Below are 22,408 nucleotides of genomic sequence, written 5' to 3'. Positions count from 1 at the left end.
TATGATGTGTCTTACAGTGGATGACGTGTCATGGTTTAACTGGCAACATTCCCTTCTCATATAGTGATGATTAAAATAATAGTGATCTTACAATTAAGGCAATCCAAATTCAAATAAATTAAGTATAAAAATGGGCATATATTTTACTATATATGAGACGTATTTTCTTTACTTTTCATTGTAGTTCTTCCCCTACTAAGGATGACTTGAATTTTGTTCTAGTAGTCATATTTAAGGTCATGCATTTATGTAACACCATAATCTCCTCTTTCTTTTGTCAACATCTGTTTGTTCCCTACAAAGTGAACAAGAGAATTCGCTTTTGTCTCTTTCCTTCAGCTCTCTTCATCTTTCACTACTCAATTTAGGCAATAACACTGTTTAAGCTTTTCATTCTTCAGTGATCTTAAGTTTGGACAATAGGATTTGTCAGCATTACAGACAAGGCAGTGCACAAGCTCGTTCTGCTCTCCACCTAATTTAGACATTGCCAGGGCACATATAACACTGGCATCCTGTATCATTCAGCTTTCTCTGTTTAATAAAACACCCTTAAATTTAGTGGCTTAAAGTAATGAAGTCATTATTTCCCACAGTCCTGTGGGTTGGCTGAGTGGCTCTTCTGGTCCAGGCCAGCTTGGCCACATCATTAATTTGGGGGGTGGCAGTGTGGCTAGTGTTGAGGGGCCTGACTGCCGGGTCTGGCTTGATGTCAGCTGAGGCCACAGCCATATGTCTGTAATCAAGCAACAGGCCAGCCTCGACTTGTTCACATGGGTGCAGGAGGGCTCGCAGCAGCACGGAGGGGCGAGCCCCAGCACACAAGTGCTGCTCAAGTCTCCACCTGCGTTCATCTGCTGTTGTTCCAGTGACCAGACGAGTCACTGGGTCAAGTCCAGAGTCATGTGGGAACAAGGCCATTTCACAAAGAGTCTGCCCCACTCTGTGCCATTCAGCTGTTCCCTTTCTTTGTTTTTGCCTTAGGTCTGTTGTCAAATGTATTCAGCATCCAATCCTTTTCTGAGGTTTTCCCTGTCATCTCCCGGCTGGTTGGAGTTCATCCTCATGATAACAGGGACTGGGTGGAAATGCCATCTTCTAATTTGCATAAAAGCATTGCACTGGCTGGCTGCAGCCTTGACCTTCAGCTATACTGTAGACAGAGGCTTGAAAGTGCCTTTGCAGAATTATAAGTAACAAGAGAAATCTAACATGATGGACTCCATCTTGCTTCTAACCTCACAGATTAAATTGATTTTTGCTTATTCTAGCATGGAGCCAAAATAACCGTGAGAGGATTTTAGTTAGACTTTGAAGCAAGGAAAACCGACTCCCTCCTTGTTCGGAGACTGAAGCTGCATTAATAAGATAAGGTTAGAATTATGGCAGGGGCTTGAGCTTTGCTAAAGAATAAGCATAAAAAATGGCCTGCCATTGCTTAGTGTGTTTTCTACATGTTGCTTTTTGTCCCAGAGTCATGTCACCAGAGATTACATGATTTAAAAGTTTCCCAACTACTCCTACATTATTTTGAAACCTAAAGAACTAGTCTTTGAGATATTTTTCAGATTTAGTATTTCAGCAGACCAAGAGATGCCCTGGTCCTAAGACCCATCCTCCAACTCCCAGGAACTGACTCACCTACTAAATGATATTTTTACCTGTAATCCCAGCACTTTGGGGGGCTGAGTCGGGTGGAACACGAGGTCAGGAGTTCGAGACCATCCTGGCCAACATGGTGAAACCCCGTCTCTACTAAAAATACAAAAATTGGCCGGGCATGGTAGCATGTACCTATAGGCCCAGCTCCTCGGGAGGCTGAGGCAAGAGAATCACTTGAACCTGGGAGGCAGAGGTTGCAGTGAGCCGAGATTGCACCACTGTACTCCAGCCTGTGACAGAGCAAAACTCCATCTAAAAAAAAAAAGACAGCTTTAGACTCCCCTGTTATTTTGTCCCCACATATACAATTGTTCCAGTTCCCCAGTCCCATCTGCCAAAGTATCCTTAAAAAACTCTAGCCGCCGAATTCTCTGGGAGACAAGTTTAAGAAGTTTCTCCTGTTCTCCTTGCTTGGCTGGCCCTGCAATTATTAAATTCTTTCTTTGTTGCAACATATGCTGTTCTCATTTTTTTTTTTTTTTTGTAGGAGGTGGGCAACAGGCAAAAAGAACCCATTGGCTTGTGACAGCCTGAGTCTACAAAGAAGGAAGATGTGGCTGGAACGCACAGGCTGGGGGATCATCCTGCTCACCTGGCCACACTTCCATCCCTGGTGTATTAGTCAAGGTTCTCCAGGGAGGCAGAGGTTGCAGTGAGTCGAGATGCCACTGCGCTCCAGCCTGGGTGACAGAGTGAGACTCTGTCTTAAAAAAAAAAAGGTTCTCCAGGGAACAGAACCAACAGGAGATACAGATTTATAGACAGATAAAGAGAGGGAAAGACTAAGACAGAGAAAGACTGGAAGATGCAGCTCTCTAGGAGAATTATTATGGGAATTGTCTCATATGATTATGGAGGCCGAGAAGCCCTCCCATGTCCTACTATCTGCAGCTGGAGAACCAGGAAAGCTGGTGGTAAAATTCAGTTCCAGCCTGAAGTCTTAAGAATCAGGAAGACAGATGGTAGAAATCCCAGTTAAGTCCACAGGCCTGAGAACCTGATGTCCAGGCAGAAGAAGATGGATGTCCCAGCTCAAGAAGGGAGTGAATTCCCCCTTCCACTACCTTTTTGTCCTATCACGCCTTCGATGGATTAGGTGATGTCCAATTTGGGGAGGGTAGACATTCTTTACTCAGCCTACTATTTTCAAATGCTAACCTCTTCCGGAAACACTCTCACATGTACACCCAGAAGTCATGTTTTACTAACCATCTGGGCATTCCTTAGCCCAGTTGAGTTGACACACAAATGAACAATCACATCTGGGCTGCTATTTTTTATTTAAAATCAGCAGCCAGCCCTCAGTTTTAACTGGATCCAGAAAGAACTTTCTCATATCCAAGAGCCAATGCTGAGTTCTCAGATACCCTGCGTGGAATTTACAACTCTGAAGGGACAGCAGCATCGTGGTTCCATGGTTCCTGGAAGGGCCATATAACACAGTTTGGCAGACTGGATTACTGGCTCCCATCCACAGGCTTTGCCATGTAACTTTCACCCACAGGGTGAAGTATACTTCCCCATCCTTGCTGTGCTTTGGCCAATGAGATGTCAGCAGCGGAGATGCAAGCAGAGGCTTGAAAGTACTTGCATGGGTGAGCTTACCTTCTTTGCCCCTGCCCATGGAATTCCCAAGACAGCATTCCTGGCTAGGTCCAAGGAAGATAAGAGACACGTAGAGCAGACACCCCAGCTGACCCACAGACCTGCAGTGAAAAGCAGAGCCACCCCACTGTTCTGCTTTTTTGTTGGAAGATTAATTCTTCCAACCTGCAACATCCAATGAGAACTGTTTAAAGCAATTGAGTGCTGAGGGGGTCTGTTACACAGTTGTACTCTTGCCACCGTGAACTGCTACTTGTCAGAATTTAGTGGATGAGGGTGGGCGTCCCTGACAAAACCCTCAAGGGCCCCAAATGAAAAGATGACCTACTTTCTGGTTTGAGCCACTGTTAGAGGGACCACTGTCCCTCTCAGGCTCAGACTGGAAATTCTCCTCCCTCATTCACCCAACACTGATCAAAGAGTTCCGCCAACAGTGTGGCCTGGAGCCACATGAATGACAGGGCTTCTGGTAACTCTCCAGGTTCTCTTTTCCCCTACCACTCCTAGAATCAAAAATGTCTCCAGCTTCTTCCCACTTAGCACAGAGCTGTAGACTCAGGAGTCCTTTAATACCTATTACTTGAATAGATTAATCAGTGAATGCATTAGAAGGTCATTTGTGGAGAGTGACAAGGAGCCCATGGGAGTTGAAAGGTCCACCACTTAGAGTATCTAATGCACTGAAATACACCAATGACATTACGAACAAACAAGCAAAATTACATTTATACAGAATTTGGTTTTTTGATTGCATTTCATTTAAAATCTAGCTCTAATAATTCAACATTGGCACACATTTAAATGGGATGCTGGGACCCTATGACCTGAGAGGTAAAATTCCATTAAAACTCTTCTAACCCTTCCAAAACTGGTGTTAAGGGAAACCTGTTGGCCTAAAAGAAACTTGTTTCTTGTACCAATAAACTCACTTAATCACTCAGCAGAATTAAAATTGGATTCTTTACTGCTGTACTTCTCAGAACTTTTAATATGCTAATGTACATTGTACAGCTCTGAGAGGAGGAATTAGTATGCAGCATTTCCTAGGCCAATTTGGCCCCAGAACCCTGAGAACTTTTTGTGCTTAGGACATTTGTATGATTCATATCAGCCCATGGAACATAGTTTGAGAAACTCTGGTCTTTTCCAATGACCTACAAGGTAATGAATCATTCTGTCAGTTGCACAGTTATATTTGAATCCCACCTTCCTGCCCCTAAATGGACTACCCCAGTGGCTGGTAACCTTTTTGTGGTTACAGCGCACTGGAGGGGACTGAAAGAATCAAGGCAGGGGGCGGGAGGGGGCTGGAAAGCCACTAACCACAAGTCAGAAGTAATTGCAATGAAAACAACAAAGTCTCACAGGTCTATAAAAGAATCCACGGTTATCTCACTGCTCACCCTGCAAAACCGGGTCTTTGAATAGAACTTGGTGACTGGGCCTGCGCAACACCACTCCTTTTAACTCTTATCGGTATTAAGCTGTCTCTGGAATTTCATGGCCCGATCAGTGCCGTGGCCATATATGGACTCACTTGTAATGAAACAAAGTGACATAGCTGCAAAATACAACAGCACCTCTATCCTCAGAAACCACAGTGCCGCAGTGAGCTTTTAGAGGGGGACTCCTGAGCCAATCATGCAAATTACACAGTGCCAGAAATACAGAAGCCCTGATGAAATAATGTCAAAAGGATCCCTGGTTTTCTCAATTGCATCTTGCTTAATTTAGAGTTATTTCAAAACAAAAGAAAAAGAACAATGCCTCCAGCCCTCTTGGCCCTCCTCAGGCACTGGATTGGCATTATACAGGACCTCAGACCTACATGGGCTGGGTTCTTAAAGTGTGAAAGTACAGGAAACTCAGTGACTGTCAAAAGGGCCTCTCTTAACTTTTCTGCAGGGTGTATGACCGTGACCTGTGTCTGCTGTGCCACCCCTCAGTGAGATACACCCAGCCAAGGGGTCTCCTGCAATGGAGCAGATAAGTCCATCGGCTTGTGTACAAGAGTCGTATATTCAACCTATGAAGCAGAATTCACATACAAGAAATACACACACTATAAGGCATATTCATGTAATGTACGGCATACCCGATTATAGGAATGTGTGACTTTGGGAAGCCCTGCAGGAATAGTGGATAACAGTGGACATTCTAATCCTTTAGAATGGATTAGTTCTCTTGTGGGAAATAATCCATTCCCAGGAAAACTTCCTCATTGCCAGGAGTCTAGCACCAAACTGTCCATGAAGGATCCACCCTCACCACCCAAACGCCTCCCACTAGGCCCTGCCTCCCAACACTGCCCACACTGGGATCAAATTTCAACATGCATTTTTGGTGATGACCAACTCAACCCATAGCAACTTGGACAGGAGAAACATTTCTAACCATGTTGCAAAACCCAGAAAACATCCATGACAAATATTTTTAAAACTCCACAGAGTCGGCAGACAAAAAGAGGAAAGTATTTATAATACACTACAGAAAAAAAAGCTAATGTTTGAAATATCATTTATATCTCAAACCTGAAATAAACCAATAATAAATAAAAAGCAAACCTATAAAAGAAAAATGGGCAAAATAGAATGAGAAATGTTATGAAAGAATACAAATGGACAATAACCATATGAAAAGATTTACAACTGTACCAATAATAAAAAGTGAAAATCAAAATGAGATAACATTTCCTGACTAACAGAAGAGTACAGATTGTAAAGGACCAGGCTAGGCTCAGTGGCTCACACCTGTAATCTCAGCACTTTGAAGAGCCCACGTAGGAGGATCATTTGAGCCCAGGAGTTCAAGTCCAGCCTGTGCAACATGGTGAAATCCCATCTCTACCAATAGTACAAACATTAGCTGGGTGTGGTAGCACACACCTGCAGCCTTAGCTACTCAGGAGGCTGAGGTAGGATGATCTCCTCAGCCCAGGAGGTCAAGGGTGCAGTGAGCCATGGTCACACCACTGCACTCTAGCCTGGGTAACAGAGTGAGTTTCTGTCTAAAAATACATAATAGTAGTAACATAAATAAAGATTCAACCTTTAGAAGGGAGTATTACTGGTAGAAGTGCTGGAAGAAATCTGAAGTGAAGAGTGAACAGGGGGTCCAGAAAATGATGCAATTGCATATGAGAGTTTAGCTTATGATAAAGGTGGCATTTTAAGTTAACAAGAAAAAACAAATTATTTAATAAATGATGGATTTACTGTACTATTCAGGAAGAAGAAGAATACTCTTCTTTCATTATAATTGATTCAAGATGGATTAAAATTTTAAACGTATGTGAGAGATGGGAAAGTTCTTCAAAGTTTATGTCTTAGACTACATTATAAGGAGTTATAATCTCTTGCTCTATGGCCATTATCTGCTATTTACATAAACATACCCATGTATATATATTCTCTTAATCAGCTACCTTGACTTGCTCCGGCATGTCTGAACAGAACTGGGCTAGCTCCAAACCCTGATTCATGTCATTCCTTATTTGGAAACCCTTCTGACCTTCTCCTGACTAGCCTCCTCTTCTTCCTTGTATTCTTTCCCACTTATCTATTCAGGACATTTTCAAGTTTTTAGCCAATCAGATCAAGCATAGAATGTGAGGTCCCATTCCGGCCAATGGAAACTGGATAGGGTGATTGGGTCAGGTTATGAAAGTTATAAATGTCTGTCTCCTTTGTTCAGGTGAGCTCTCGTGACAAGACTGCTGGCGAGTTGCATCTTTTCTGCAGAAAGCAAACTAGCCTTGCTAAGTGATCCACTGTATCGGTGTGGATTCTTCCTGACGTTATAAACCCATCTCCAACAATGTAAAAAATACATGCAAAAGAATACTAGAAAACACAACAGAACAATTTTATAATCTTTAGTTACATCTGTCCAGGGAGGGGGCTTCTAAGTATCTAAGAATGAAACCCAGGAGCCCTAAAAAGAAAAGATGAATAAATCTGATTAAATAACAAAGTTTAAATTCTATATTTAAAAGCACCATAAACAAAATTAAAATACAAATCTCTTTTTTTCTTTTTTATTTTTTTAGATGGAGTCTGCTCTGTTGCCCAGGCTGGAGTGCAGTGGCACGATCTTAGCTCACTGCAACCTCCGCCTCCCAGACTCAAGTGAGTCTCCTGCCTCAGCCTTCCAAGTAGCTGGGATTACAGTGTGTGCTACCTCACCAGCTAATTTTTGAATTTTTAGTGGAGACAGGGTTTCACCATGTTGGCCAGGGTGGTCTTGAACTCCTGACATCAGGTGATCTGCCTGCTTTGGCCTCCAAAAGTGTTGGGATTAAAGGCGTGAGCCACTGCACGCCTAAAACACAAATCTTACACAAGGAAAAATACAATATTTACAATCAATATAACAAAGTCTTCCTGGAGAAAAAGAACCAAAATGTTAATAATGGTTATCTCTGGGTGATCTCTATTTTCTTTTTTACAGTGCTTCATATTTCTTTATCATTGAGTATAATATTTTCATAAAAAACAAAAACTTAAAAAATCAAAACCAAAGAAAAGAAAAGAGAATTTTTATTTAAAAAAGCTTTTTTGAACAGGAGTAGGGAATTGTACTTTCCGAGTTTAGAGGCATGAGAAGGAAAGCAAACCTTTTGCTACGTGGGGCCAGACCAACTTATCCAATGGCATCCCCGAAATCTCCACCTGGGTGTCTCATAGGCTCTCAAACTATGCAAGCACAATGCAATTCTCGGTGCCTAAACACACAGAGGGTATGAGACATCTAAACCTCAGATACCAAAACATGAAGTCAATATAGATCTTTTAAAACAGATAAATCAAGAAATAACAGAGTTTGCTACTTTTCCCTAAAAGCCTTTTTAGTACTCTCATCAGTGAAAAGCATAAGGAAAGAAGATGTCCCTTTGTCTTTGAAAATGACCCAGAAGTTGCCCACACAACTTCCTCCTACATGCCATTGGCCTGAACTAGTCACACAGCCATATCTAGCTCTAAGGAGGACTAGGGAAAGTCGTCTTTATTCTAGGCAGTCAGGTCTATAAATTCCATTACTATGAAAGCAGGGGAGGATGGTTATTGAAGGACCAGCACTCTCTGCCACAATTCCAGCATAGCATGTAGTATATAACCTCATCTGTAAAAGTACACCCCCACACTCAACACACATGCACCTTAATGGATTTGAGGGTGCTTTAAAAATATTGGGACTTTGGGTGAGTTTTACTTTCTTCCTTGAACTTTTCGGTATTGCTAGAATTGTATATAATGGGCATATTTTTCAGTATGGCTTTTTTCTCCCCAAAACGAATAACATACATTAAATCTAGGGCCAGAGACTGTCACCAGGTGTCACAGGTCACCTCCCCAGGAAAACGGTCTCTGAGTTTTAAATGTGTGTGTAGGTGGCCTACTAGGAAGTGCACGTGGATCAACACCTATAAGGGGGCTGGAAGCACGACTGACCAGAGAGCAGCTGGGCTGCCATGCAGTTGCAGTCCAGGCCTCGGCTGACCTCCTGGGAGTTCTGCATCCAAGATGGCCCTTTGGAGTTATCCCAAATTCAGGACCTCTGTGACCAGTTACAGATGGCCTCTAGAAGGGGAAGAAACCTCAGGCAAGGAAGCTCCCTTCAGCCCAGGGCAATTCCAGGAAGGGACTGAGCTAGAAGCCCTTAGCAGCCAGCACTCTGCTGGTGGAATGCATCTCCGTGCAGAAGGGAGCATGTGGGTGGGCACCATTGCGGCCACAATGCCAGGGGTAGAGATACAAAGGCATGGCTCAGGGCCAATAGGAGGAAGGAAGGGAAACTGAGAAACATTCTCTTACACATACTGTGTGCTATGTGTTTGTCACTCTGTGTTATTTAATCTTCTCAATAGGCTTGCAAGCTGAATGCTTCATTTCACCATTTTCACATGTATGGAAACTGAAGTTCAAGGATATTAGGAAAATCTCTCTAAGAAGAGGCAGATAATAATAGAATAGGTAAAAAATAGAATCAACGTTCAAACACAGGGAGATGTTTCTCCAAAGCCCTCTGCTACCACCAGCATTATGTCACAAAGATTGAGACCTTGTTTGGATTGACTACAATGAAAACTGCTAATAGCATCAAAAAGGACCTTTAAAACCATGTGGGCAACAAGAACAAAGAAGTGAAAGTTCTGCTGTGAGGGAAGAGTGGTGTAAGTGGATTAATAATAGAAGGCAGAGCCACTTCATGCAGCTACTATTTTTCTTCAAATCTTCCTCAGGAAAAACCCTGGTTTTAAAATTAAATGTGTGGCAAAAGTGTATAACCTGAATCTAAGCAGGAAAAGACATTAGACAAACCCAAATCGAACGGCTCTATAAGATAACTGGTCTGAACTTTTCAAAAATGTCAAGGTCATGAAAGGCAGAGAATAGCTGAAGAACTGTTACAGATGAAAGGAGGCTAAAAAGAAATGACAAGTAAAGGAATATGTGCTCTTGGATGGGAGAAAACTATAAAGGACAGCGTTAGGACTCAGGCAAATTTTAATATGGGTTGTATGTACAATAACACTTTTGTTACTGATGTTAAATATCTCGATTTTGGTAATTATACCATAGATGTGTAAAACAATATAACTGTTTCTATAATTACATGGTTAAATCTTCCCTTTTTTTGCAGCAGTGAAGGGGAGCAGGGTCTGGTCTGTTGCCCAGGCTGGAGTGCAGTGGCAAAAGCACAGCTCACTGCAAGTGATCCTCCCACCTCAGCCTCCAGAATAGCTGGGACTACAGGCAGGTGCCACCATGCCTGGCTAATTTTCTGTATTTTTGTAGAGACGGGGTCTTGCCATGTTGCTCAGGCTAGTCTTGAACTCCTGGGCTCAAGCAATCCTCCCATCTTGGCCTCCCAAAGTGCTGGGATTACAGGCATGAGCCACGTGCCCAGCCACTTAACTCTTTAGGGGTAAAGAGTTATAGTATCTGGAGTTGACTCTCAAATATTTAGAAAAAATAAAATTATATATACAATTTAAAAATTATAAATGTGTGTGAGTGTAGGCATGTGTGTGTGTACACAGAAAGAGAGAGAGAAAGTAAATGAATAAACCTGGTAACAACTGGTCAACCTAGATGAAAGTTACAAGAGCACGCCCTGAAATATTCTTGCAAATTTTTTGTATGTTTGAAAATTTTTCAAAATAAGAGGAGAGAGAAATACATTCCAAAAGCAGGAGAGCCAGTGTGATGAGAGTATTCAACCACTCTAAAAGATCTCAGATCTGACAACACAGGCTCCTGATGGGCAAACATTGCAATTGACAGAAAGCAGATTATGATCCTTGTAAATTGGTAAGCTGGAACTTGTTGCATGGACAAATTCTGGTATATATTCTCTAATGGATGGTTTGTGAGCACTTAAAAAAGATTGTGAGGGTCTCTATGGGTCAGTATGAACTCCTCTACAAAAGTAAATAATAAATATATGGAAATTAGGTCAAACTACCCTTATTTTCTTTTCTAAGATAATTTTTTACAAATGATCATCATTAAAGTGAACCTTAATTTTGGCAAAGTGTTGCTGTTGTTGTTGCTGTTGCTGTTGTTGTTGTTGTTGTTGTTGTTGTTTAATGGGTCTCACTCTGTTGCCTGGGCTGGCCTTGAACTAGGCTCAAGTGATCTTCCCACTTTAGCCTCCTGAATAAGCTAGGACTATAGTTGTGTCCCACCATGCCTAACTTGATTTTAGCCAAGTTTTTACCTAAGTAGTTTGTACATCCTCCTGGATAAGCTAATGCAACACTTGAGGGCATTTTTACAGCAACTTCAACATCACTCAGAGAAAATGGGCTGAATCTGCTTGGGGTGGTAAATTAGTTTCCTAAGGCTGCTGTAACAGACTTGGGGCTTAAACAATAGAAACTTACCTCACAGCTCTGGAGGCTGCAAGCCCAAGATCAAGATGTTGGCAGGGTTGGTTCCTTCTGGACTGTGAGGGAGCATCTGTTCCAGGCCCCTCTCCTTGGCTTCTAGGTGGCCACCTTCATGTTCATGTGGTGTCCCCCATATGCGTGCCTGCTTCCAAATCCCCCTCCTTACAAGGACATCAGCCAGACTGAATTTCAGCCCACCCTCATGACCTCATTTTAACTTGATCACCTGCATACACAATCTCTCTCAAATGAGGTTGCATTCTGAGGTACCATGGGTTAGAACTCCAACACATGAATTTGCAAGGCACACAACCCTTAAGAGGGGGGTACCTCTAGTAGAATGACACAAAGCCCTGCACTGTTAAACTCTATCCAGAGAAGACAAGAGAGGACCCACTGAACCGTATGAAGATGCAAAGGGAAAATACCAAGTAGATGACGCAGCAGGGAGCTAGAGGATGGGGCCCATGGCCAGCTCCCTCACCAAGAGCCATGCTATCCTGGAGGTCACTATTTTCTGTCCTGAGACTCACATCCCCCTGGTGGTGTGGGGATTACAGGAGAGGATGAGCAAAAGGCATTATGCAAACCGTGAGCCCAAATAGCCCACAAATCACAGGCACCACTGCCTGCTGCGAGGCTTACTAGGAGCTCCAGAGGTGACAACTGGTCAGCTGGATCCAACTGTCACTGCTTCTACAACTGTCTTGAGCAGGCTTGGGAGACAGAGATTTACTAATTTGCAAATTCAATTTTGTGCATTTTCATAAAATATATTCTGATTTCTATCCATCGCCATTCTTCAGAAAAGTTTAAACATCCAGTCCTCTGATTCTTCACAGCTTCACTCTAGACAGCTTCCTCTCAGACCTCTCATGCCATCTCCCCTCCCAATCACCCAAAGGGGCCATCCCAAGCCCCCTTATGTCTTCCAGTCTGACTTTTACAGTAAAAGTCTATTTCTACACACCCTGGTGGAGATAGCTGACATTTCTGCCTCCGCTTCGGCTGCCATTCCTTCTGCTCACCCTACCTTAGCCCCACAATCTCCTCCTCACCAAGAGGTCTTGGTGTTCAACCTTATACAGACTTTGCACTTTTATCTTAACATGTTCTTCCCTAGCATGAGGACCTCTCAAGCCACAGTGGTGTTTCCCAGGTTTGTCCCACACAATCTTAGTCTGTATCATACCCAGACCCACAGTCACATCAGAAATCCAGAGGTCCCTAAGTCAAGGGCCTTTAGGAAATGCTTTGTCTCTTAACCACAGTATCACTAGCACCTTTAACACTGCATTTTAATTCTACAAAAAGGGACACAGAACTCAGCATTTCCCAAACTGTTCTTAGAACTCCATTTTCCTATTGTTATTCACTCGGAGTGGCTGGCAAAATATTAAAGATATGAACTATTAGGAAAGATATAGATTATAATCTCAAACCTTTTGGAAGGAAGGCCAAAAGGTTTTATTGAGGCAGGTTGAAGGCAGCTGCCTCCTAACATTAACATAGGAAAGAGATAGAGACTGATCAAAGGCATTACCCCACACCCATTTGTCTCCACTCTGTTTACTTATGCAAATTTTGAGCTGAGTGGTCTCTCCAGGGAAGATTAAACGGTAACTACCTGTTAATAGCATTTACTCTGAGCCCTCAAACCAAAAGGTTTTATCAGTTGTAAAACCATTCTCTTAATCATGTTAATTATCCACAAGTGTGTTAACTTAGAACGTCTGTTATGAATAAAAGTGTGGATAGACAGGGAGTCTTGGTCGATTGCTTTCATTTCGCCTTCTGAAAACAGCCAAAGGCCATCTCTAGCCCACTTGAAACATTGTAATGGTGTGAGAGCATTCATTCATCTGTCCTAGAGTCAGGGTCTGCAGGTCAGATTTCTGCAGACGGTGAGCAACGTCTCATTTTCCAGAATATCCTGAGGGACTGGTGTCCCACTGTCACAAGTGCTGGTCTGCACCCAGTGTCCCCACTTCCTATTGGTCTGTGACACAGATAGCTAACTGTCCACCAAAATCCTTTCTGCCCTTCTTGCACCCAGAGCCAGACTAGTTTCCCAACCTTCCTTGCAGCTGGATGTGATCATGTGGCCTAGTTCTTCCCAGTGGAATGTGAACAGGGTGAGATGTGCCTCTTGTAGGCCTGATCCATGCGAACCTCCCACATGGTCTTTTCCACACCCCTTTCCCTTCTGAGTGAGCAGAAGGTCATGGCAGAGCCACCATCAGCCAGGGTCCCCCAGCGGCCATGGAGGAAGCTGCCTTGATAGCTGACACCTGCCTGAGGCTGTTCCCTGAACAAAAGATAAGCTTCTAGTGTGGTAAACCACAGTATGCTGAGGCCGGGAGATTCCTCGGCCTCACTCTACCCTGCTTGCCTTCTCCTTTACTCCATGTAATTTACCCTCTGCTCTCTGCCTTGCCAGTGGCACAGCCCAGGAACATTGTCAGTAATTTTTTTGCCAAATCATGAGGCCTTGTCCCGGGTCTTTACCTCTTTACATAATCTGACCCTCTTCACCACCACTTCCTCCTCTCTGGGTATCTGCAACCATCTTGTCTCCTTTTGTTGTTCTTCCACTGTAGAATATTTTATCTTTTTATCTCCTTCATTATCTTCTCTTCCCCTACTCTTTCCCCAGCTTTCAGTGTGCCTCGGCTCACTGTCTTTGGTCTTGCTTTTCTAACATAGTTTCATCTCTGATCTCATGGCTTCTATCATCTCATTAATCTCATTCATGCAGTCATTCAGAGCTCCAGACTAAGGCAGCTCATCAGATCCACATCTCTCTCCCTAACCTTATACCTATGCCCCAGATCCTAATTTCTAAGTTACCACAGGATGTCTTCACTTAGAATCACAGACCATAGAGTGGAAGTGACCCTGGAGACAGTCCACTGAATTCCCCTGAAACTCACTTCTGTCCCTCAAGTCACCTCCTCAGAGAGGCCTTCTCTGATTGCCTTACGTATGGTATCACCCCAACCCACCTTTTCTAGCCCCTTATCCTGATTTATTTTTCCTCATAGCACTTATCACTGCATGGAAATATATTCCCATCAAGTTTGTGGTCTGCCTCTCCCACTAGAATGTAAGCTCTGTAGGGCAGGGGCTTTCATTTTTTGCCACATGATTGGTGCTTAGAACAGTGCCTGGCACAAGCAGGTATTCAATAAAACCTTGTTGAAAGAACTCAGGCCCAAATGTTCTTCTGCTTAAAGTCTTATAGTTAGCTGTAGGATTTAGACTTCAGTTAGGTCTTCTGACCCCTATCCTGGGCTCTTTCCACTGCCTAATCATCTTAAATCACTTCAAACTCACAATTTCTAAATAAGAGCACTGCCCGTCCTGCATTCACTAATCCCATTTCTGTCACTAATCCTTTATTCTGCCAGTCTCTCAGGTTAAAGGCTGCTAAACCTGTAGTTGTCTTTGATGCTTCACCCTCCCTATCATCTAGGTAGAATCTCTTTGCTTATCTTTACCTCTGTTCCAACACTTAGACCCCCAAAATAAATTTTTGTTGTTTTCCTGCTTCCATCCTCAGTTCCATACAAAGTTTCTTGGTGACCTCTAAGTATTAAGTTCAGGACATTGAATAAACTGATAATAGTCCCTTTAGAGATGAGAAACTAGGATTTGGGGAACTTGGGTACATTTTTTATTGTATATGCTTTTGAATGTCATGAATTTTTACCAGTTGCATTATGTATTTTGCAGTAAAAAAAAGTTTTAAAATATTGTGTTTCATGTCCAGATTTATTTTGAGGCTCAACTCTTTAGAGTGGAAAATAAATCTCTTAAATTGCCCAGTCTAAAGCTGTAACATGCAATCACTGTCAGATAAAGAATATGATGGTTCCAAGAAGAAAGGGAGAATCCATTGCTAATGAGCCTGAGAAAGGGGCATTGGTTTCTTGGGCCTTTTGTGCTCACCAAGAGAGCAATTTCAGCAGAGTGGTAAGTGTGGAAGCAGGGAGGTAATGAGTAGCAAGGAAATCAACAGCACCAGCACAATCCACACATTTTACCCTTTTGCCAGTGAAAAGGAACGATGAGAGAAAGTTGCTGGAAAGACAGCGAAAGTAGCTAAAAGGTTTTTGGATTTTTTTTTAAGATTAAGAAATTGTTTCTATGTTTGAAAACGAAAGAAAGGGAGAATTAAGATGTGAGAGGCTGATTACCTGGCACCTCACCAGATTGTATTCTCTAAGGGACCACATCTGTCTTACACAGCTGGATCTAGCTATAAGACACGGGCTTTACTATGTCTAAACACAGTACCTAGCTACATATGGCACAAAATACGTGCTCAATAAATATCTATTTAATGACTAGAGGGATGGGCAAATGGTGAGGGACGCATTACTCTTCTAATATTAATGCCAAGTTACTCCGATAACAGGAAAATACAATATCCATAGTTCAGGTGAGAGTTTAGAGAGAAGCTGGAGTCCCACAGCTCACATCGGTGGATCATATACTACATGGTCCCAGCTTTTCTTATGCAACATGGTGTGAGGTTCTCTGGTCCCACACTTCTCCTATGTTTCTCTGCATTAGCAGGTGGAAGGAAAAGGCTGGAGCATTATTAAAAAACAATTCTTTGGGAGAAGAGCTATAATAACAGCAGTAGGTGAAAGCACATAACTGAAAAACAAAACTTACATTTGCTCTACATAGGAGCCATTCATTTTCAAACACAGATCAATGCACCTTGGGGCCTCCTATGTGCCAGCCATGTGCTGAGCCCTGGGATTCAGACATGATGTGACCACTCTCTGCCCTGGAGAAGCTCAGCAGCCAGCAGGGCACGAGACCCTGCGATGCCTTAGGCCAAAGGCGATCTACCAGCACAGGACAGAGTGGGAGTGCTCTGAGAACACGGACAATGGCAGCAGTAATTGCACAGCGATGTCTTACAGTAAAGATACAAAGAAGAGGTGATGCTTGAGCTTGGGAGATAGTGAGAAGTTTCCTAATTATATTTATTAATTTACTCAACAACTATTTATTGAGCATCTACGCTGTGCCAGGCACTGTGCTAGGCTCTGGGGACAGATGGATGAGCAGAGACAGACACAGTCCCTGCCCTCACAGCATTTACAGCTTAGCTGGGAGAAGAGTCATTTATCACACAATAACACGTGCCAAGAAAAAACTAAACTCGAGACAAGGGCTGAAAAGGAGAGGTGCAAGGCTTTACAAGAAGTGAGATAGATGTTTGCACGAATCTATAGAAACTAATGAATCTACAGAAAGTGTGCATGGCAAAGAGAGCTCCCCATATCTTAATGTTGTCCTCCCCTTCTTCTGAATAAAAGAACTGCTGGCCACCCAGGAAGACTACATTTGCCAGCGCCAAAGCCCTTTGTTTGCCATGTGACTAGGTTAGGGCCAATGGTATGAGCAAAAGTGACATGTGTGATTTCCGGGTGTGCACTTAAAGGGAAGGGCTTGTCTTCCCCCTCCCCTCCCTTCTCCCGTTGGAGGTAGGGTGAACCGTCTGGGAGCACATGGATGAGGGCAATACTTTTGAGAAGGTGGAACAGGAAGAGAAAAGGAACCTCGGGGAACAGTCAGTGACATCCTGGAGCCACCTTAGCAGCCTTGGAATTCTCCCACCTGGGCAGTTGTGTGAAAGAAAATTCACTTCTCTCTGGTTTAGGGAATCCTCATTCTAATTCTTTGTTAGAGCAAACAAGCCTACATATCTTAATTCATACCATATATAAGATCACTGGTCATTGCTTAACAGTACAACAAACAATAACAATTACTCCTGCCTATGTTAAGAAACCACCTGGACCTTGGTCTAAAGCAGAATTTGAGTATTCGTATATTCAGGATTTGAGGATTTAATTGTGGGCAGAAATGAAATAATCTTGAAATATGGAGAGAATGTTGGCTTCCAGAAGGTTTCATGACCTTTTAAAAACCCAATATCTACTAGATTAAGTTGTGTGTAACCTCGAATACCCCAAGGATGGAAAGTCTGAACATGACTTATCATCATGGGCATGGGAGAGTGTGTCTAAGGAGACAGATAATAACTCCATTCCCATGCTTCCCTGAGATGCACTTTTAAAGTGGAAGAGCCTCCAAAAGAGATATAGTCTATCTCTTGCCTCAAGACAGGATGCAATCAGGATTATCAATAAGAGAAGGCTTTACATCCCATTTTCAAGATCTTTAGGAAAGGAGTTTCTATTAATAACACATGCCTTATCAGGGAAAACGACTTTGTGTTACTATACAGTTTATCAAAACACTTCCACACTTATTAGCTCTCCTATTTCATCCTCCTAATAGCATGGATGAGAGACAGACCCATTATCATTTGCCTATCATACTCCAAGAATCTGGGTGACTTCCATAGGCCAAGAGGTCTTAGGGAACAGAGCCGGGCCAGGACCCCAGGGGTCTCATCCCCAGGTCCACCTTCCTCTTCACTTACCTGCTTTTCCTCTCAATAACCCCAAATCTGTGAACATTCCCTGATCTTCTGTTCTCTTAAGGGACTGAGCTAGGCAGGTGAGTGGACCATAAAGGTAAACAGGACAGAGTTCTTGGCCTACAGGAGCTCTTGGGGTTGGATAGGGAAATGGAAAGATGTGTTCACATGGCCACCATATGAAGCTCTGTAGGGTGAGCATCATGTGATGGGCACTGGCAACAGTGCTCAGAGCCCTTCAGACCAGGACAGTTAGCAAGGACAAAAAATGAAGGAGCTGTGACTGCTGGAAGCCCCACCCTCCCACAGGTGCTGACCCTGAAGCTGCAGACATTGATACACACACACACACACACACACACACACACACAGAGCAGTGGGTGAGACTTAACACATAAGGCCTACCAGCCTCTTCTTGGAAGTCAGCACTCAAGTTCAGGCTCCAAGTCCTTTGGCCTCTGCTCACCACCACGTCAACACAATGTAGTGTTTTTTACGTGCTGTTTTTAGCCCTGTTCTCCACTCCTCCTTTCCTCCTGAGCCCTCCTCTGTGCTCTTTGGAGTGTCCCCCATGTGGCCACCCCAGATCTCTTTAGGATGCCACTCACCTTTGGCTCTCTCCAGGGGTGGTGGTTTAGCTCCTCACAGGTCACGAACCTCAGGATGAGGGGGGAAAAGGCAACACATCTTCCAACCCTCCAACTAAAGAAGCTGAAACAGATCAAAGAAATGCTTAAGCTCGGCTAGGCATGGTGGCTCACAGCTGTAATCCTAGCACTTTGGGAGGCCAAGGCGGGTGAATCACCTGAGGTCAGGAGTTCGAGATCAGCCTGACCGACACGGAGAAACCTCGTCTCTACTAAAAACACAAAATTAGCAGGGCGTGGTGGCGCATGCCTGTAATCCCAGCTACTTGTAAGGCTGAGGCAGAAGAATCACTTGAACCTGGGAGGCAGAGATTGCAGTGAGCCCAGATCGCACCATTGCACTCCAGCCTGGGCAACAAGAGCAAAACTCCATCAAAAAATAAAGCTTAAGCCACATTTCCTGGACCATCCCAAAGTCAGGGTACAAACCTGTGACCTGCCTCTGTTATCAGAGGCCCTCCCAGGAGACCTGGAGGTGGAGGGGAGGCAGGAGCCTGAGAGAGACACAGTCATCTGGCAGGCACTGTAAGGGGACAGTCTGATATAGTTTTGGAAGCCTCTGGAGTTCTGTCTTTGAACAGGGGCAGAGTAGCATGGGGAAGGGGTATTTCTTCTGGCTAAAGAAGAGCTATCACTCCCAGGACTGTAACATCTGAGCCTGGTTGGGTGGTATTCCCAGACAAGCCAAAATGAATTCCAGTCTATAACTGAGACTCTGACCCATTCACTTGTTCATTCACTGTGCTGACATTTGCTGAGCACCTACTTTGTGCCAGGCACTTTTCCAGGGGCTGGGGATACAGCAGTGAACATGACAGATGTAATCCCTGTCCTTGGGGAGTTCACATTTGGGGGTGAGAGTGAATAGACATGACAAAAGGAATGAGCAAATTATATAGTGGTCATCAGTTCAGCTTGTGTTTCTGATCTGTCTTTCACGGTGCTCTTTGTAGCATGTTGAAACTAAGGTTGAAAGAAAAACCCCAGAGGGGCACCATTCCCCACTTCCATGAGTGCTCATTCTCCAGGCTAGAACTTGTATTAGGTCGAGGCTTCCATCTTGACAGTCCAAAAGCTAATGTGTGTGTGAAACAGAACCTGACTGCGCTAACAAGTTCTAGTTGACGCCTCCAGGCCACCAGGATGCTCAGCCCTTCCCCTTTCCCAGGGTTACCTCTAAGTTTGGAGGGGAGGTCTTACCAAGACACCAGAGTCAGGGGAAGAAGCATCCTTCTAGAACTCAATATCTGCCATCTGTCTGCACTGACACCCACAGAGAGATCCACTGTCCTTGGTTCTTGGTTGTGTGCATGGGTCCCCTTGGTTCAGTGGCCCTTTCTACTGTATCAGAGCCTTGGGGACACCTCTGGAATGGCTGTCTGGAGCCCTTGCTGTTCAGCCACACTATAAAATTATTGCTGCCCACGGGGTTCTGGCTGCCTCTGTGTGACCCTTCTCAGCAAGGGAGAAAACTATTCCTTCTCTCCTCAGATCCCACAAGCATCCCTACAATTAGTCCAGCCAAACAGGAATCTTCTTCCTCAAAGATTAGGAAAATCTATGCTTTCCTTCCTTGTCCTTCAGACACTGCCTCCTCTCCTCAGCTGGGGAAGGGGGTATGGCAGGAGGATGCATTGCTCTAATTTAGGTCATCTCCCAAATGTTTCATACATGCCAATAATGCATGACTTTCCGGAAAGGGTCTGGGCTTCTGGAATGGAAAGTGTCATTTCCTCCATTCCCTCCCTGTTTTTCACTGTCCTGACTCTCCCCTGAGGTGACGAGCCTGGAATAGTTTCACTTTTTGGAAAGGCTTAGAGGAACAAAGTCTCCTAAGGAAATACATGATGAAGGAGGATGGAAAGAAGTAGCTGATACTTTTTAAAAAATCGCTTCACAGACAATACAATACAGCAGCAGAACTAGTGCAGGCTAGTAAGAGGGCAGACATGGAAGAAAAAGAGAAGAAAGCTGGCTCCACTGGGGTGTGTCTGCTTGTTGTGCTGCTGCAGGCTGTTTTGGGGATGAATGAAGTTGCTTGTTTTTCATTTAAGAGCCAGGGTTTGTCTAATGAAGACCCTGCTCAAGCCAAGTTATAGAGTTGGCTCAAGACAAGAACCAAGCTGTACTGTGTGAAGAGTACTATTTCAGATATGTGTATTCTTCCTTCAAAAGGTAGGAATGATATGGAGTGGGAGTGGGTATGTGGAAAGAAAATGGTTTCTGTGCCAAGGAAAAGCTATCTAGAGTCTAGTCACAATAAAAGGGAGACAGACATGGGTAGATCAGTTTCAAAGGGCCAGAATAAAGGAATACATTAAATAAAAATAACAATATCTGCACACAGGAATACAGAGAAACAACTCAACACTGTAAGAAAGCAAAGGCTGAAAATAAACCTTTGAAAAGAAAGAGAAGGGAAAATACTTCAAGAAGAGAGAGAGAGAGAGAGAGAGAGAAAGAGATAGAAAGACGGAGAGAAAGAGACAGGCCCAGTAGGAAGAAGCAGTAAATAGAAAAAGCATAGTAAGTTACTGTTGGGTAAATAAAAGCATATATGATATGATATCATATATGATATATTCCAGACACATATTCCTTAAATCAAGTTGTTGGTAAATCAGTACCTTTGATAAATATTAATACTTCATTAATCATTTGGCAAATGGATGTTTTGAGAATCAATTAAAGTCACTTAGTGATACGACCCAGCATCCAAATTAGCCTCCGGACCCCAAGCCCTGACGTTTCATAGCATATTCCACTTCTACCTGAAACAAATGAAAAAGGTAAAATAAAGTAGCCCAATAGGAAATTGAACAGGGCCTTCAAAGCAAGCTGAGAAAGATTCATTAGGTTCACACAAACATCTCGTGAACAAAACCAGAAGCAGGAAAGGAAACAGTTGCAGAAGGATCTAATCAGGACTAACTGGTTCAAGGGATGTTTGTGGGGAAAGGACACATGAATTTCCTCAAACAACTGTAAGGAGGTATGTGTATGCTTGACAGGTTGAGGCAGGAGATTGGCTTGAGCCCAGGAGTTTGAGACCATCCTGGGCAACATGGCAAGAGCGAGACCCTATCTCTCTCTAAAAAAATTAAAAATTAGCCAGGCATGCACCTGCAAACCCAGCTATTTGGTAGGCTGAGGTGGGAGGTTCGCTTGAGCCCAAGAGGTTCACTTAGGCTGCAGTGAGCTAAGATTGCACCACTGCACTTGAGCCTAGGTGACAGAGTGAGACCCTGTCTCTAAAAAAGGAAAAAAGAAAAAATAAGTGTAAATACAAATGCATGCAAGCATTCTTCATTGACATGAATAACTTCTAAAATATTTAAAGGGATTTTATTTACCAATATAAAAACTGTTTTGTTTTCAATGTGGTAAATAAACACACACATATACACAGAGAAATATTATTCAGCCTTAAAAAAAAGAAGGGAATTATACTCAGTTAAATAAGCCAGTTACAAAAAGAGAAATTCTGGCCAGGCATAGTGAGTCACTCCTGTAATCCCAGCACTTTGAGAGGCTGAGGCAAGTGGATCACCTGAGGTCAGGATTTTGAGACCAGCCTGAGCAACATGGTGAAAGCTCCTCTCTACTAAAAATACAAAACTTAGCCAGGCATGGTGGTGTGCGGCTGTAATCCCAGCTACTAGGAAGGCTGAGGCAGGAGAATCACTTGAACTGGGGAGGCAGAGCTTGCTGTGAGCTGACATCACACCAACCACTGAATGCCAGCCTGGGTGAAAGAACAAGACTCCGTTCCTGCTGTCCCCGACCCACCCCCAAAAAAAGGACAAACTCTGTATGATTCCGCTCATATAAGGCACCTAGAATACGCAAATTCATAGAGGCAGAAAGTAGAATAGAGATTACCGGGTGCTAGAGGGGAGGGAGAAATAAATTATTGTTTAAGGAGTACCAACTTTCTTTTAAGACTATGAAAAAATTCTGGAAATGGATACTGGTTATGGCTGAACAACATTGTTAACATAATGCCACTGACTGTTTTAAATGATTAACATGGTAAACGTTATGTTATTGTATTTTACCACAATTTAAAAAAATGGAAGAGGGAGGCAAAGAGTTAGTGTCAAAGTGATGCAATGTGAGAAAGCTTCAGCC

The 22,408-nt window shown here is 43.4% G+C and overlaps 1 long non-coding RNA gene across 3 annotated transcripts in view; it reads right to left on the bottom strand.

Annotated features, from left to right (window-relative positions):
• LOC116542816 overlaps window positions 1-22,408 on the bottom strand; it is a 110,084-nt gene that overhangs the window by 40,350 nt on the left and 47,326 nt on the right. For all 3 annotated transcript variants that reach the window (XR_004265359.1, XR_004265361.1, XR_004265360.1), the window contains exon 2: window positions 18,239-18,341. This is a non-coding gene — a long non-coding RNA (uncharacterized LOC116542816). The remainder of the gene's footprint in view (window positions 1-18,238; window positions 18,342-22,408) is intronic.

This window comes from Sapajus apella, unplaced genomic scaffold (assembly GCF_009761245.1).
Source record: "Sapajus apella isolate SASKATOON/1434 unplaced genomic scaffold, GSC_monkey_1.0 scaffold174, whole genome shotgun sequence".
NCBI classification, from domain to species: Eukaryota; Metazoa; Chordata; class Mammalia; order Primates; family Cebidae; genus Sapajus; species Sapajus apella.
The sequence above is the reverse complement of the archived record's forward strand: the minus strand, read 5'-3'. Positions and strand labels throughout refer to the sequence as shown.